The sequence below is a fragment of the Pithys albifrons genome, chromosome 3 (assembly GCF_047495875.1).
Source record: "Pithys albifrons albifrons isolate INPA30051 chromosome 3, PitAlb_v1, whole genome shotgun sequence".
In the NCBI taxonomy this organism is placed as follows: Eukaryota; Metazoa; Chordata; class Aves; order Passeriformes; family Thamnophilidae; genus Pithys; species Pithys albifrons.
The window spans coordinates 85,081,866-85,098,804 of NC_092460.1; the positions used below are offsets into that span (position 1 = coordinate 85,081,866).

A 16,939-nucleotide genomic window follows, 5' to 3' on the forward strand; every position below is an offset into this window, starting at 1 on the left:
CACACAAACTCCTCTAAATGTGATTGACACAGAAGTGCCAACAAGTGTAACCAAAAATTGATAATTTTTGCCAAAGGCAGAAAAGATAATTATGAATAAAAAGTGCTAAACAGATACTTTATTCATATATATGTATATACTAAATCTGCACAAATGATACTAGAATTATGGTTTATAGCCATAATCATCAGGTTATAACAGAAATATTGGAATTCTCTAGTCTCTACTTAACTACTGCAGTGTATCAAAGAAAATAACCCTATTTTACAGAGGTTACTACTGAACATATACCCAGCTGATTCAGAATATGGTTTTGAGATCTGAATCATAGAATCGATTGGGTTGGAAAAGACCTCCGAGATCCAATCCTCTATACTTTAAATAGGATTCTTGAGATTGAATCCATATTTCTGTGTAGTCCCTCTTTAAACAAGGCTCACATCACCCTAGTCCCATAAATCATTCAAAATATCAAATCACCTTTGATAAAATAGACATTCCCATCTCCTAATGAGAAATCAGAGGAAAAACAAAGCTTTAAAGTTTATCCAGGGCTGTAACACACCTTGGCTGCCATATACACATAACCTTCTGAACTTACTCCCTAAGTGCCCTACTTTCCATGAGATTCAAAGACATTTAGAAACTGCATCCTTTACCCTTCCCCATTACTGCAGTGTCTGAAAGGTTAAAATGTTCTTCCAGGTGAAAGAGGTATTTGTCTGGGGCAAAGCAGTTCCCACAATTGATGGCTGTAACATCAACTCAAATGCTTCTCAGTTCTCTTTAACTAAATGTGCTAAGCAATAATAGATAACACATTATTTAAAATCTGACAAAGTAGTGAATATAATCAGCTACTTTTAATTTTCAATGGTGTATGCAAAAAGCTTTAGATACTGCAATTTTTAACACTACTTCATACTGACTACAGCTGACTAGAGTATGTTAAACTGCTTTGCAGGAAGATCAGACAGGCATGGGACTGCAATTATGTATCACAATACCCTTTTCTGGGTTCACAGCTCTATTCATCTTTTAGAAACACTGAAGGACAGATTGGACATAGGGGAACGGATTAGCCACAGGACGACCTGTATTTCAACACAAAAGCCTAAGTGTGGAAAAATGGCACCCTGTGTCACCCATTCTTCACTTCCTGAAGAAAACATATTCATGAAAATAGACATTTAAACAGCTCTTTCCCACTCGTCTCAGAACAAGAATTCACTGTTTCCTAACAGCGCTTATACAGCAGTAATGTAGTGGTACTACCAAACTGCCTTAACTTGACAATCTATATAAAAATATTTAAGAATTACAACGGGGCTACTTAGAGGAAAATCTAAGTTCAGCATAGGAACTAAAATGAAATTAATAGTATGAAAAACTCTCCGTTTACTGCTGCAACACACAATCTCCTATTTATGCATGTGGCTGAAGGAGGACTTAGTTCTGGTAGCAAGTTTCAGCTGGATGCAATGAAAGTCCTACACACTATAGCCATGCAGTACAACTGAAATCATAAAAATAACATGTGTTAATAGGTCATAAGAGTGTAACATAACAGATAACTTCAGCAATTCTAAGTGAGTAAAAGGAAAATAAATACAGAAAAAGACGTGGTAATTACATGATTTTGTATGAAGTGAAGATTATGTCAGTATTGTGTTAGGAACTGCCTCTGGAAAAATAATCAGTAAATATTATGAAACATGCAGAAATGGAAGAGCATACATTAATAAATTAAGTCAGAACTTTAATTAATTTTACATGTCATTCTTCTTAAATCAATTGTCTTGCATACAGAAGAGATGCTTGGTGTATGAACTTGTACTGTCAAATTGTCTCAGGAGATATGTGCTATCAGCTAATCTGATCAAGCTAGGCAAACTGGTGGCTTTATTTGAATGTTCTTTGGGACTACAAGAAATTATCCTTCTGCACAAGAAATAATCAAATTAAAATGTCCAAGCACTTAACTTAGGAATTCGACCACACAGCTGAGCTACAAACAGCAAGCCTGTTTAGCTCATTAGGCTCCAATGGGAAATTAGTCTTTTTGCCATGAGACCAACAGTCTAACAACATCATGTGCAGTGAGAAATACAGTTCCTAACTTCTTATAAAATTATGATGTAAAGGGGTAACTCTAACATCAGGAAACAGTGTTAATTCTCCTGAAAGTAAGGTAACAGCCATCTCACAAGTATTCTTCTCTATACTTATTTACTTAATAAATTGATGTGGTAGGGATATGGTTAAATTACTTGCTAGTTGTTCCCTCACACTTTTTCCCCTTCTTTTCTTACTGAACGTAATATAAAACACCAGGTTTTAAACTAAAAAAACAAACAAAAAAAAGAAAATGTAAATCTTATTTTGCAAACTATTTACAATATATAGCTTAAAATCATTGTTATCTATTTCTCCTTCTCTTAGAGCCCTGTGTTTGACTATATTACGCTTAAAGCATTTTTTTTTACAGGATATTTTAAAAGTTCTTCATAAGGAAAAAGCTCAGATACACCATGTAGACGTTCATTCAACTCCACTAAACTATTTAGTGTGATTATTGAAACTATAGGGAGGAAGGAATACACAGACTGATGAAGTAATTATATGGAAGGGGTCAAAACGCTATTGTGAAGATTAGCACCCGTTAGGAAAAGTCTGACAACTAGCCCAACACGGCCAACCTGTATTTACAGTCAGTACATAGTTCTCAGGGCTCAGGGCTTAAGAAAGCAGAAATAATTCAGGAACAAATATAAACAAACTGATGTAATTAAGTTATCCAACAAACTCAAGAGCTTCAGTTTGCTCCCTGCAGTCCACGTTATGAATGCTATGAATTGCTGGAAATAAGTAAAATGTGTTTAAAAGTCCTTCATATACAGACATGGTTTCTGTTTTTATAAAAAAATTTACAAGCTTTCTGTTTCTACAAGACAAGAAGAAATCTTTTAAGGGAAACAAACTTCTTCTCCCTTAGTGGATTCTTTACAGTAACACAGATCTCAAGCAGTGAAAGAGTGAAGGGAGAAAAACAAACCAAAAAAAAGAAAAAACCAAAAAGAAAGGCAGCATAATGGCAAATACAGTCAAAAAATAGCCTGAAATCCTGCAAAATCTTCTCAAAGCAGGCCATGTCATTAGACAGATATATATAAATGCACTTGTCTGAGCATCTTAAAAGAATGTTAAATAAGTCACTATGAGGCATTGCACACAATGCAACTAGAGCATGGGTAGGTTTCTTAAAGGAAATATCTTTGGCACAGGAGATATCTGGAATGTGCTTCTAAAGTAACCAAATCATGCAAATCAGTGGTTATTAATGTCAGTTAAAAAAGAAAAAAAAAACAAAGAAAATGTACAGTCTTGCACTTTTTTTGTGCTGACACTAAATTAAAACCAGTACAGATATTCAGTGGTTGCAAGGTTCTCGTTTTGCCCAGCCTTGAGTGAAACTTTGTCCCAGTCACAAAAAAGTTTTTCCCCTGCTTTGCGCAGCCAGCATTCAAACTAAGCTGGACTCCTTTTCCTGCAGCTATAATCTCAACTGGATTACAATACTAAAAAACATAAGTGGGTGCACCATATCGTTCTGTTCTATTAGTTAATACTACTTGAAGAACAGCATTGGCCTTTCCCATACACCATAAAATATATATACATTTCTCAGGGTTCACACTTGAATCTCAGACCACAGTTTGCTTTCCAAATAAGCAGTGAAATTTTAGCAGTCAGGAGGAGAAAAAAAAAAAAAAGTTTCCTGAGGAAAGAAAACAAACAAAATTTAAAAAAAGCAATACAAGGGTTATTTCCCAAGAAAATTCCTCTACCCACTTAATCAAACATAATTTTTCCATCCAACTCAAGTATGGGTGAGTGGGGGGAAGAAGAGGAAAGCCTGCCCCACAATCCAAACTACTTTCTCCTGTAAATTATAATCACAATCTTCTGACCACAAGGTGGAAAAAACAGGAACCTTGAAACCATGCAAAGGCCTCTTCCCGTTTCGGAGCAGCAACGAGGATAAGGAAGATGCTGAATGCCCAGGATTTGCTCTGCCCTGCCCTTTCCATAGAACTTTAGTGCCATCTATTGAAAATGTACTGAATAAGGAAGAGGAAAAGGATGCCTATTGATACGGTATAAAAATAAGACGTTTACTTGTTAAAGGTTTTTTTGTTTATTAATATTCCCACGATGACTACTGTTATGTGGTCATCCGATAGCAAGAAATATTTCCTACACATGCCTCATAAAGAAATGAGACGTCAGCTAAAACATCGAATATATAAACATCCTACAGATTTCATATAGATACGGAGATATATATATATATATATACACATTTATAAAAAATGTAAGTCTAACACTACCTATTATCTAAAGCAATAAAAAAATGAGAAGGCTTTAACGGAAAGGAAAAATAGCTTAGAAGCACTGCTGTAAATAGAACATACTGGAAACGGTAAAAATAATTAAGGCACCTCTTAAAGAGCTTAGTATTAAAGAACAGGGTATGTAGACATGCAGATATAATTACCTTCTTTAAGAAACTGTGAGTGGATGACAAATATAAGAAAACAGCAGATCGCTGCTCCTGCTAGTGCCCATAAAGCTTTCAAGAGCTGCATCTCGGTCTGAAACTCAGTAAATACCCAGAAAGTCACACAATGAATTTCCACAGCGATGCATCAACGCTTCCCTCTGTGCGCCAGGCGCGGCGGCTCCCGGCAGGGACCACACTCCCGAGCAGGGCGGGTGAGCCCGGGGCTGCGGAGGAGGGGCCGGGGCTTCACACCCCGCGCGGGGGCAGCGGCAGCGCCGCGCTCTCCTCGCCGAGGCAGCCGGCGCGGGGCCCCATGAATCAGCGCTCCGTCTCCGCGGGAGCCGCGCCGCGCCGAGCCGGCGGCGGGGGCAGGGAGCCGGCAGCGCCGGGCAGGGTTGCGCAACAGCGCCCGCTGCGCCGCGGGGGCGCGGGGCCGCCGCCGCCGCTCAGGGCGCGCCGCCGCCGGTCGGCGCGGGGCGCGCAGGGGCCGGGCCCTCCCCGCCGAGGATCCGCGGGAGCCGCTGCAGCATCGCCGGGATGCGGGCGCCGCTCGCTCGCCGGGCCGCTGCTCCGCTGCTCGCTGCCACGGCTCGGGGAGGAGAGAGCGAGCGGGGAGGGGAAGGGGGGGAGGGATCTCTCTTTACTGCAACTTCTGCCGGCTGGCGGCAATTTGTTGCACCCCCCCTTCCTCCTCCCCCGGCTTGGAGATCCTCTCCAGTGCGGGGGGTGGGAGGGGAGTCAGTTCATTCTTCCGTCCTCGGCAAGTGCGGGGCTGCTCGGGGACTCTGGCACAGACCGCTGGCCTCCCCTGGGGCTTGCACCTCCGCCGCTTGGGACTCCTCGCCGCCCGACCCCGGGAGCTCCCCCGGGCGCCGTGGCCGTCCCCGCTCCCTCGCCCGCCGTCCGCCCGCGGGGTCGCCCCGTCCCGCCGCCGCGCCCCGGCGATGGCACCGCAGCGCGCCCTCCGAGCAGCCGCGCCGGCTACGGCGGGAGCATCCTCAGTCTACAGGTTGATGCCTCCGCTGCAGCCATCCCCGCGGAAAACGGGAACGCAGATGAAAGAATGTCATAAATCAGGAAAAAAAAAAAAAGGGAAAAAAAAAGGCTACAAGCTGTGATTTTGCTGCCGCCCTCCCACTCTGGGGAAGGACCCTGCCGCGGCCGCCGGCTGCCGTAGAGCAGTCGGTCGAAGGGGCGGGAAGGCCGCGGCGGTGCTGCGATGCGGGGCCGCTCCGCGGGGTCTGCGCGCTCCGTTCCGCCGCTGCGGGATCGGTGCAGTCCCGGCCGGGGGCAGACGCGCCGCGACGCTCCGCACCCGGGGGAAGCTCCGACGAACGGGGCTACGCGCGCTCCGACCTCCGGCGGCGGCTCGGCGGTGCGGGGCAGGGGTAACCGCGGCGCGCTGAAGTGTCGCCGGCCGCACGGAGGGGGCTGCCCGAGCCGCGCTCCCGGCTGGTGCCCTCCGCCCGCGAAGGCGGGGTGGCTCCGCGTCTCCAGCGTTCAAACGCCGCCGTTGCCCCGCGCAACCTCCGCGGCGGGTGCGTGCTCCGCACCGCAGCCGGCGCGGGCCCCGCGGGGCGGAGCGCGGGGAAACGCAGAGCGGGGCCGACGGGGGGCGAGCGGCGGGCGCACAGTGCGGGGAGAGGAGGTGCAGCAGAGAAGGCAGGGCCAGGGGCAGGTGCGGTTCACGGCACCGCAGGAGGCTGCGGGCAGAGGGTTGACGGCAAGAGAGCTGGGCGGGCAGCGCTGCACGGCCCGGCACGGCACGGTACAGCGGCGGGTCCTCCCCGCCGTGAAGCCCCGCGACAAGCTAGAAGTTGCGGTGCTACTCAAGCTGGCTGTAAATGCACTGGTCAACACTGGCAACGATGGTAACGCACCGACGGCCGGTTTGCTACCACGATTCCTCCGGGATAGTCATCCATTAGTTTTGAGGATTTAAACGAAGTAAAGAAATATTTGGGCGCTGAGAGCTTTGTTTTCACAGCGTCTTGGTTACACGTCTGCATTTATTATGTTTTGTGGTTTGTGGTTTGTTGTTTTGTTTGTGGTTTGGTTTTGGTTTTTGGGTTTTTTTGTTTTGTTTTGTTGTGTTTTGTTTTGTTTTTTGCAACGCTGAAATATTTTCTTAATTTTAAGAAACCAGGAGGGTTTCTGGATGCTTGAAAGAGCAGATTAATAAAAGATCAGCATTTTCATTGGGCAAACATCTCTGTTGCTGTTGATGATGTCTGTTAAACTCATCCCTGTGCCTTTTGGTTTTTCAGAGATAGCAGAGAGAAACATTAAAAACAACCATCTTTTGAATTTTAAACTTCACATAAATCCCTATAAACCCATATATTACATTTGCTATATTTGAAGATTACAGCAATGCAATGTTAAAGCAATGTCATAGCTACACTAGAGAAATTCCACTGTAAATCTTTCATTCTGAAATGTACACTTTGGTGAGAAATTGGCCATGCTTGGGCACAGTTCAAGTTGGGTTTTGTTTGTTTATTTGTCTTCTGGGTGAAAGAAGAAAGTGTCAAGTTCTTCCCAATACCCCCCACCCCCGACATAGCAGCTGTAAAGTCTACAGATAAATGGATTTTAAAAGTGTCAAATTTTATAGTTTACATAGCTCAAGCAAATGTATCTTTCAGTTAGAATATGCTTAGGGAGAAATCCTCTGAAAAATTTTACCACCCATTACTTTCTTTTTTTACTCAAAGCACATGAAGACCTAATGTCAATGGGTCAGAATCTCCAAATTGCTCCTTGCTCCTCTTGTGCAGGATGGTAGCCCTTCTCCCATTTTAAACTAGTCTTACTTCTTTGAGCTTCTGAATTAGAGAAATACTTCTGAGTTTCTGTGGTCTTTGGATCAGACCCTTTCATAAGCAAGACATCAGAATGTGGCACTGAGCTCCCAGGCCACAGAGGAGTCACTCTACACACACACTAGTGTAAGTGGGAGCAAAATCTGGTTCAGCTCTCACACTGTACAGAGATATTTAGTCTCATAGCAACAAGGAATTCCAGAAGACTTCCCATTTGAGGGGACAGTGGTACTTGGCAACGCCACCCTTTGCTATACTACATATGATTCACTCTGTTTTTTATGTTTTCTAAATAGCTTTGGACTTTTCAAACAGAGTAAGTCCTATTCAAAAATATCCATCTTCAGTTTCTTTGTCACTTGCATAAAGATTTGCAAAATATTAAAGATATCTCAAGTTACAAGTGTTAGAACTTCTTTGGAAGAATTTTCTGAAAGAATTTACTGATAAAAAATCCCCCTTATATTTCAGTCTGTTAAGATTTGCATCTCCAGCTACTGTAATAATTCTTGTCAAAACAACTTCTAAGCTACTTAGGCCATGACAGTTTTACAAACCTATCTCACTGTGAATTTTACAGTTTTGTCCAGAGCTCCAACCCCATCCATCTCCAGAAATACAGAGGCAAAAGGCTGTGATTCTGCTAGGTAACACTCCATGGTAGCTTTTCTGGTTGTGTTTTAATGTTAAAGGAGCAATGCTGAGCAACTGAAAGCTGCTGTAGGATGGTGATGGCACTGGAAGACATTTCCGATATAGAAGGCATTTGCAGCTAGGAAAAGTAGTGAGGAATGCATTTTCCTGATGATCAAGGAGCAAAAGCAAATGTGTAAGAGACAGAAGTTCTTCTGAGATCTTACAGAAAAGGAAAAATGAAATGCATAATTTCTAAATGCATGGAGTTTTTTTGGAAATACAGCTCATTTGTTCTTTTTACCAAAAATTCAATGAGTTCTACAGAATTACTAAAACTCAAGCTCTGTAGCAAAGACAGCAGCCTTTGCTCAACTCTAAACATTTTAATAAATTATCTATACTTTGCATTTATTTTTGTGGGAAAACTCTACCCAACTTTGTAAGAATCATTCTTCACTATTGGTATATTTTATTAATAAAAAATCTGCTAAAATTCCTGGAAAAAATGTTCAGTTTGTGTTCCACATATCTGTAAGTGAGGCCCTAGTATTCTCATGTGCCAAATGCCTTTTGAATAATTATTTTACTCCTGTTCAGGCAGTAGACCCCCAAATTATGCATGGCCAATGCAGATCTAAATGCAGGAGCACAAGATATGATGCTATCCCATTTTAAGTAACAAACTTGGAAACTACTACTGGCTTTGAAAAAAAAATAGAGCAGATTAGTTATTATTATGTTATCTAGACCAAATCTTTGCCAATGTCCACTGGATTTCATTTTTGTTACTTTTGAGTTACTAAGGCAATAGTCTGTCACCAGTCACTTGAGGTGATTATTCCAGCTCAGTGGTTCTCTCAGCTGGAATGTTTCTCCTGATGCTAAGTTTAACATTTTATTTTGTTGAAATTCACCCAGTTCATCTTTCACATATGCATGAAGTGGCATTATAAATACTTTTCCATTTTGAATCTAACCAAAATAGATATATTGAATATATAGGAATGGATACAGATGGATATATTTCCACCAATTAGTTTTTGCAGCTTTTAAGTCTTTTTTCCCCCTGTTTTCTGCACACCAATGGCTGGCATTTCTTTGCTTCTGAGCTAGTCAGAACTACAGCAGTCCTCAAAATTTTATCCCTGATCTTCAGCTGATGCTAGGAAAGTGCCACAAGTAGAAATAAATCTCTAAAGAGGTGTTACTCATCCCTGGTTTGTGACATGTTGCAACTACCGTAAGAACCACAAATAAACATCCATTTGACCATACCCTTCCATAAACATCTAATACGTCTTTAATAGTTTTTGGCAGACCATAGCCTGCTTCCTGTTCTGTCTCCTAGTGGCAGATTCATGAAAAGTGTAGCACAGCCTATATAATTTAGAATAACCAATGTGCAATTTTCTTGCTACATGCATGTTTATTTACAACATTTGATGGTTTAGGGAGCTTTTTCAAGTTTTATTGTTTCATTTTGCTTTTCAGTTGCATTATTTTGCTGTTCATGTCTTCCTACCATCTTACTGGCTTTCTCTTCAGGTATGGTTTTCTTCCTCTTTTCTCCTTACAGAGAAAGAACTATGCCAACAGTTCGTGTCATGCAGACAGGTGTCCACTGGGAACTCATTGCACTTTCTCCCACATAGCAGTCACTAGCTGGCAACAGCTTTTGGCCACTACAGACTGTTGTAGTTACAGGACCTGCCTAAGAAGTGAAAGGTCCTTTAAGACCACTCTGATCCCTTGAACCACTGGGAAATTCTCCCCAATCACATATCTGAAATGACACAATATACCAGTCACTGGTACTATGTGTAGTGTAGTCAAACTATGCTACCATGTTCCCCTATCCATGTACCATCCTACTCATATAGGCCCACCAATCTCCCCTTATATAATTAAAATCTTTAAACAGCTCAATTCTGAAATGTTGCTTTTGTCCTCTTTCATTTTACTTTATACGCTCAACCTGTTACAGGGAGCACCTCAATTTGCAGTAGCTGCTCTGACACATTTAACAGCACAATTATAGATGACTTGGTAACCACCCGTTGACTAAAAATAACCTAGCAACTGAAGACACACTTGGGTATTTATACTTAGATATCCCAGAGGAACCCTTCACAGCTCCTGTAGCTGGGGAAAACATATGTATCTCACCAAATGCAGTAGGCTAGGAATCCTCAGGGATGGGGGGGTGGGGGGACGTAGGGGAAGTGATAACATTGCACAGCTGAAAGATTTTCCAGACAACACTGCCAGCTAATCCAACTCTTCCTATCCAACTAGCTCTGCAATTAAGGTTTTCTACTGAGAACAATGACAGCACTACGACCTGGGGAATTTTGTACATAGAAAACCCTCAATGCCTCTAGGATTAAAAATTTAGAGCCTTAAAAAATACAGCTCCTACACTGATGGTATCTGCAACCAGTACAGATTCCAAGGAACTATAGTGCCAGTATGCATATGAGAAAATACATGAGCTATAATGAATGAACTACCAATGAGGAGGGATCCAGGCAGCATATCCTCTGTGAAGAATCTGCAGTGCTGAAACTCATTCTTGCCTTCCAGGCTATGAATTTTTAATTTTTTTTACATACAAGATGTACCAAGTTTTCACACAACCTGTTCAGGAAGAAATATTCTAATGTCTGAAGAAAGAGACAGCTAAATGATGGGATTTAATTTCTATGATACATGATGGCTGCCTATGGATAACTTTATATCTGAGAGGAAAAAGAAACTCATAATTTAATTTAAAGAACCACACATGTCTTGATGGAGAACCTGTATTACTGCAGTGTCTGTCTGCCCACCCTTTCCTACTCCCATTTTTTCTGGTTTATCTGCGGCCTTTATCTATTCTTGTCTTCAAAATATTACTTCATTGATCTAAAAAGACCTTAATAGTTAGGAATTCACATCAAAAGGAGAACTACTAGTCTAAAAGAGAGATTGTATAAGGTCTTAAGGGCCTTTCTACATGCCTCCAGATGTAAGATTATTGTCTTGAAATGATACCAAGGTGTTCAAGACCAGGTTGGATGGGTCTTTGAACAACCTGATCTACTGAAAGATGTCCCTGCCCATGGTAGAGAGCTTGTACTAGATGATCTTTAAAAGTCCCTTTCAACCCATTCTGTGATTCTATGATAATTCAGAGAGAGCATATAATTATTGAAACTCACACTTAAGACTGGTGTGCAAGGCATAGGCTCAAACATTCCAATGACTACAAGGCTATTCACAAAAATCACAATGAAATCGAGTGGCATATCCTTATTTTTTTTACTTTTTATATATTTTAAGATCACTTGGATTTTTAAACACTTCTCAAAATAACAAATCCTTTTTTAGAAAAGGGATTTGTATTATAACTAGCATGATTAAACACATGAAATTGAGGGAACTTAGTTATCAACGGTTGGCAGCATCAATTCTTGAGAGTGTATCCCAAAAGTATACAACTAAAATGCTGTAGCATTCAGGAAGTAAGTTCTTAATTAAGAGTGAGACCCAGAGAGAAAGCCATGCTGAATACACAGTAACTCTGAGTCACATCACAGCAAAACTTTATGGGATGGTCAACTAAAGTGTTGTGTGGAAAAGTTAATAAGCTAAATACAAATTCATACTCACTGGCAACTTAACCAATATGCTCTTTGACCTGTAGTTTTAAGTTTAACCAAAGAACCTTCCTTAAATTTCTTTAGTTTTTGATTTTCTCTCTGCAAACCTGGATATCACAAAAATTGATCAGGAGCTGAAGTCAGGCCATAATGGCCACTTTAATTTTTTTCCATTAGCAATTCTTGCAGTAATATGTAGAAAAGGTAGCTGCAGCAAAAGTGGAGCATATGCAGAACAAACCAGGTATCTCCACAGTAAGTTAGAGCAGGTTCTGAACATATCAGGTAGAGACAACTGCCTGTGTAATGTTTGAGCACGTTTGGTGATACTATTGAGGGAAGAGGTAATCTTTGGTTGCTATTAAGCTAGCAGAGGGGAAATACATATTTTTCAGACAAATGTTAAGCACAGATGCTTTAAAAATTATTCAAAATCCCAAACACTAACAGTTGAAAATTGTTACATGCACAAAATTAACAATTATTACATTTTAAGTATAAATTAAAATTGGTTTACCACTATGGCACTTTTTTTTTTTAACATGAAAACTCATGTTTTCAAGAGATCTGACATTTAAAGAGACACAGAATTTTATATATAAAGTTTCTTCTGGGTCTGTATTCAGGAATAAGTAAAGGTGAAATGGTTTTTAAATTTACAGTCTTTAATCGGAGAAGACAAATTTGGCCATTCTGAAATATAAAACAATAATTTTACAAGCCATTCATGTATAATATAATCCACTAGTTCTTGATAGCAAGGAGAAATATTAGCAAGTCTGTAGCTATTATTAAATATAGCCAGTTAATACTAAATGGTGTAAGACTTTTTTTTCCAGTAGGATGAAAATGGATTACTGAAACTTAATCTGAGATTTATTACTAGACTCTGTGGAATTAACACATTGGAGGCTCATCTATGTACACCTGGGTGTGATAATGGCAGGAGCTGCAGATTAATATATCCTTCTCTTGCATGTACAACCTCTTCATTATTTTCTTGTCTCTTTGTTTTTGTAGGAAGCTTATTTCTTCTATTTACCAGATACCTCAGGAGGCCTATATCTTACTATACTTAATGAAGTAGCTGCCGCATAGCACCTTTTCACAAAACTTTTGTGAAAAGCATATTTTAAGACAGAAACAACCTTTTTGATTTTGTTGTAAATTACACCGTTCTAATAGGAACCATTTTTTGGCATGCTTACATCATTTTAAAATAGAAAGCTTTAATTAAAACATGAAATGGAACATCTAAGATTTTGGCATTTAACAAAAAAGCCAGATATTAAAATAGGGCCTCTGGCACATGGGGAGTGACAGTACACTGAAATAACTTGTGGAAAAATCCTGGAGATACTGTAGCTGATTCAGCTGGATTTCAGTTGGATAAAACATTATAAAGAGCATTATACAAACATTGAAAGAAATAGAACATCCTTCTCTCCAGCAGAATTATACACTTTCCCTGGACACTGCTTAATCTTAAATAGAGAAGAAGTGAAGTGCCAGGTCCTGGGAGGGTTTAGCATCACATCTGTGCTGGACTGTGCCAATCATCATACTCATCAGCAGGGTATTTAACAAGAGATAGAAAGCTTTCTCTGATTTCTTCACTGAGTGCACACTTAGTCAAACCCCCACATGAACTGCCCATGTCTGTACTGTCCTTCCTGCACAGGCTCAAGTTCACAAGCCCACATGTTTTCAGTTGCCTGTGGACATATATGAAAGTTGAGATGACTCATGAAAACTAGTTGTTCTTGACTGAACAGGATTGTGTAAAGTAATATGTAGATAGTAAAGATAATACAGGCCTTACAGCTTGAATGCTAATATAAGTTTTAAACTGGCATATTGGTTAAGGCACGCCTGCAGAAACAGCTTTGACCTTAAAGTCACAGTAAAAATCTAAGTATGATTTACCTCACTGATATACTAATATAGTGCTAACATGACATTAGATTAGTATAATATTATACACTGAATGGCTACTATAGTAGAATTAGACATATCAGAAGTGGGCAATGATGAATAGATGTTTTCATGTATAAAGTACCACATACAGATTAGATACTGGATTTTTTATTTAAATACTTGTTACCTTCCCCTCCCTCCTTCCCCCCCCACCAAAAAAAAAACCCCAACAGTTTATTTGGGGGGTTTTAGCATTTCAGGGAACTGGTATAGTCTATTTTGTCAGTAAAGCATTGCATAATAGGTCAGTAACACAGTTTATAAGCTATATGCTCTCAATCCATACCATAGTGCTTTGAGAATGTGTCAACACTCAGTGATTTCCTTACCCAGCTCAAAAGCATCTTGGAAGCACCCCGGGCAATGTCTCATATACAGCCATTGAGGGTTATCCGCTCCAAAATAGCTGTTAAAATCTGAATGGAAGAACCATAAATGATTCAATTGAAATCATGTCTGAAAATGCAAAAGGAAATGAACACAGAACAAACTATAACATCAGTGGATCTAACAGTGCGCACACCTGAAGATTTAGAATAGAAGACTTTGCTGTTTCTCCCCTTACAGTCATCCTACTGTATGTAACAACTGTATCTAAGATCATAAAATTGACTGTCACTGATTTTTAGTAGAGGGTTTTTTTTTTGCATCATTTCAGATGCAAAGTTAGCCAAACACATCCAGTTGCATCTGACATAACTGAAACTTGGTAAACGAGTCCCTCTCCCCACCCTTTCTCCTCTTCTTTTTGAAAGAGGCTAAGTATTCATATCTTCCCTATAAAGAAGTTAAAGCATAGTACATAGCACTTACCTAGTTATAGCCTTCATGGTAAAACCATTTTAAATAAGAACTGAAAGTCTAATGCCACAAAATACTGGATCCACATACAGCTTGCTTTTTGATATTTTTTATCTTTATGAAGAAACAGTGCCAAAATTTTTTTTTTCACAGAATACTAATGGAAATCTATAAAATCAGAACAAATCAAATTCTCAAAACACATGACAATTACTTCTAGAAACAAGTCTAGCAAAACACAGTATACTTACTAGAATAATTGCTATGTTTAAAAAGGAGATCTTAGATTATTTTGAATGACAACCACATTTTATATTGGTTTTTTTTTGCCTACATGTAACAGATTTTTATTTTCTTCCATTAGGTTTTAGAATAATTGATTTCATAATCATTCTAGAGCAATATAAGGGGCAGTAGGAGAAGCAGGTGTGTACTTTATGTTTATGAACTAAACTGAAATATCAAATAGTATGAGAAAGGTAACATCTAATTGTATATTAAGTACCACCTGAGGGATCAGCAAGGGAGAAGTTATTTTGCTGAAATACATGTGCAACTTGTATCAATCCTAACGACATGCCATAGGTATGAAGATGTTTATCAGTAATGTTTTCCTATCAAAATGGATAGAATCAGTAGATGGCCAATGACCTCCTATCGTGAGAAATAGCTGCAATTTACTTTGCCATAAGAAAAAGGCCTTACTCTTTCCAGATTATGTACCCTGCTGCTTCTTATATAGAAAAGCATTCTTGAGAGGGCAGTCACAAAAACAAAGTAATGCAAATGTAACCACTTCAGTAGGTCTAACTGCTTTATTTTTCTTTTCCAGGTATGCTATCAAAAGATGTGTAATCTTCCTTTTGACAGAGACAACATAGGACAATAATTCTTTAACAAAACTTTGAATTTCCTACTGTTTGTGGTGATTCCTTTTTTTAATTGGCTGCCTGTCAGAACCAAAGCTTGTAACAAGTATCTTTTTCTTCTGAATTTGTTTTCAAACTCTAGTAATCTTTATCATCCCAATTATTTTGAGATGATGGACACAGTGTCTCAAAGAGGATTATTTTGTCACAAAGTATAAAACTTGCCTAATTTTTAAGAAGATAAAAGTAATCCATTGAGTTATAATTTTCCTCAACATTTTGGTAAAGATTTTAGTGTTGCTGCACTATAAAAATGTATTTGTGCAGGAAATTTTGGCAACAAAGGATTTTACTAAAATGCTGCTCAACAAAGAGAAACATAAAGTAAAAACTGAAAATACATGTTAGGGTATGCAACAACTGAAACAAAATACTCCTTCACTAGCAATTGTGAAATGAAGCTTCCTCTCCTTGACTTCACTGATACTTTTTTATTCAATCCTACAACAAGTTATATTACAAATCTAGAATTCTGATTACGAATCCCTTCAAACAGGTCCTGCACTTACTGATAAGCTGAAAAAAAAGATGGCTGTACTGAGTCTTTTGCTAAATCCAAAAAAAAGCAATCCATGAAGTTGGGAGCAGCCTGATGGTTGTGAATTCAAGTGAAGATTGGGAGTTAATGCTTGTGTGTCCTTTTGTAATAAGTTTTTTACAACACTGCAATAGTATACATTATGTCTTTCTTTCATTTTTAGTTTTTCTGTCCAGACTAGTATATGTTATGTATGTGTATAATAGAGGATATAAACCCCATTCAATCCTCAATATTCATAGAGAGAAGTTAAAAAAATTACAAAGTTCTCTTCTGCATTGTGAGGAAAACCTTAACTACAGCTTAAAATAATAGTAATCTTGAGAAGCATTTACACTACCACTCATATGGGAAACATTATTAAAACCACTTCTATTCAGTACCTATTCAAAAAACAATAGTGGAGGGATGGACTTCATGGCAAACAAGCGATTTCATGAACCCCAGAACAAATGAAGCCTTTTCTCCTGTAGGTTTACATCTTGTAATTAACTGCAATAAACTGATTTTCTACAGCTGGATATTTTTTAAGACCATGTCAATTCTTTGCGTTTAATAGAGTAGGAAAAGACATAATATTTTTTCCCACCATTGGGACATTTAGAGGATCTGTATTTTTTAATGATCCCTTGCTTTCATAAACATTTTGGTTGAACTCAGTCCTCAAATTACATGGAAGCACAACAGATATCTTGTTTTCTGAGCCTCCAAAGCTTCAGAGCCCTCTTCATTGTCCTCACTGACTGCTCACAGTATTCCAGATCTCTTACTTGCATAGTTTGTCTGCTGCCACTAATTTCTATAAATAAAAAAATCCCAAGTCATAGCAAAACAAAATCTTCTGTGAAGTCTTTTCAGCACCTTTTCCCCTAGGTTGGAAATCTCTCACCAAGTCCTCTGCAAAAGCCTTGGAAATATTGAATACTCTTTTTCTGCTCCTTGGTGCTAATGCCCTGAGCCCCATATTCAGATTTTAACACTGACCAGCACTCAGCCAAGTAAATTATCAAATCAAGTTAGAGTAGCTT

At 39.6% G+C, this 16,939-nt stretch overlaps 1 protein-coding gene across 5 annotated transcripts in view; it reads right to left on the reverse strand.

The window, feature by feature from the left end:
• TAFA5 (TAFA chemokine like family member 5) overlaps positions 1-16,939 on the reverse strand; it is a 436,638-nt gene that overhangs the window by 316,243 nt on the left and 103,456 nt on the right. The window contains exon 1 of one of the 5 annotated variants that reach the window (XR_011697520.1): positions 4,559-5,433. The exons of the other annotated variants lie outside the window; for them this stretch is intronic. The gene's annotated coding sequence lies outside the window, so the exon portion shown is untranslated. Of the gene's footprint in view, positions 1-4,558; positions 5,434-16,939 lie in introns of those variants that run through there. 5 annotated transcript variants of the gene reach the window in all.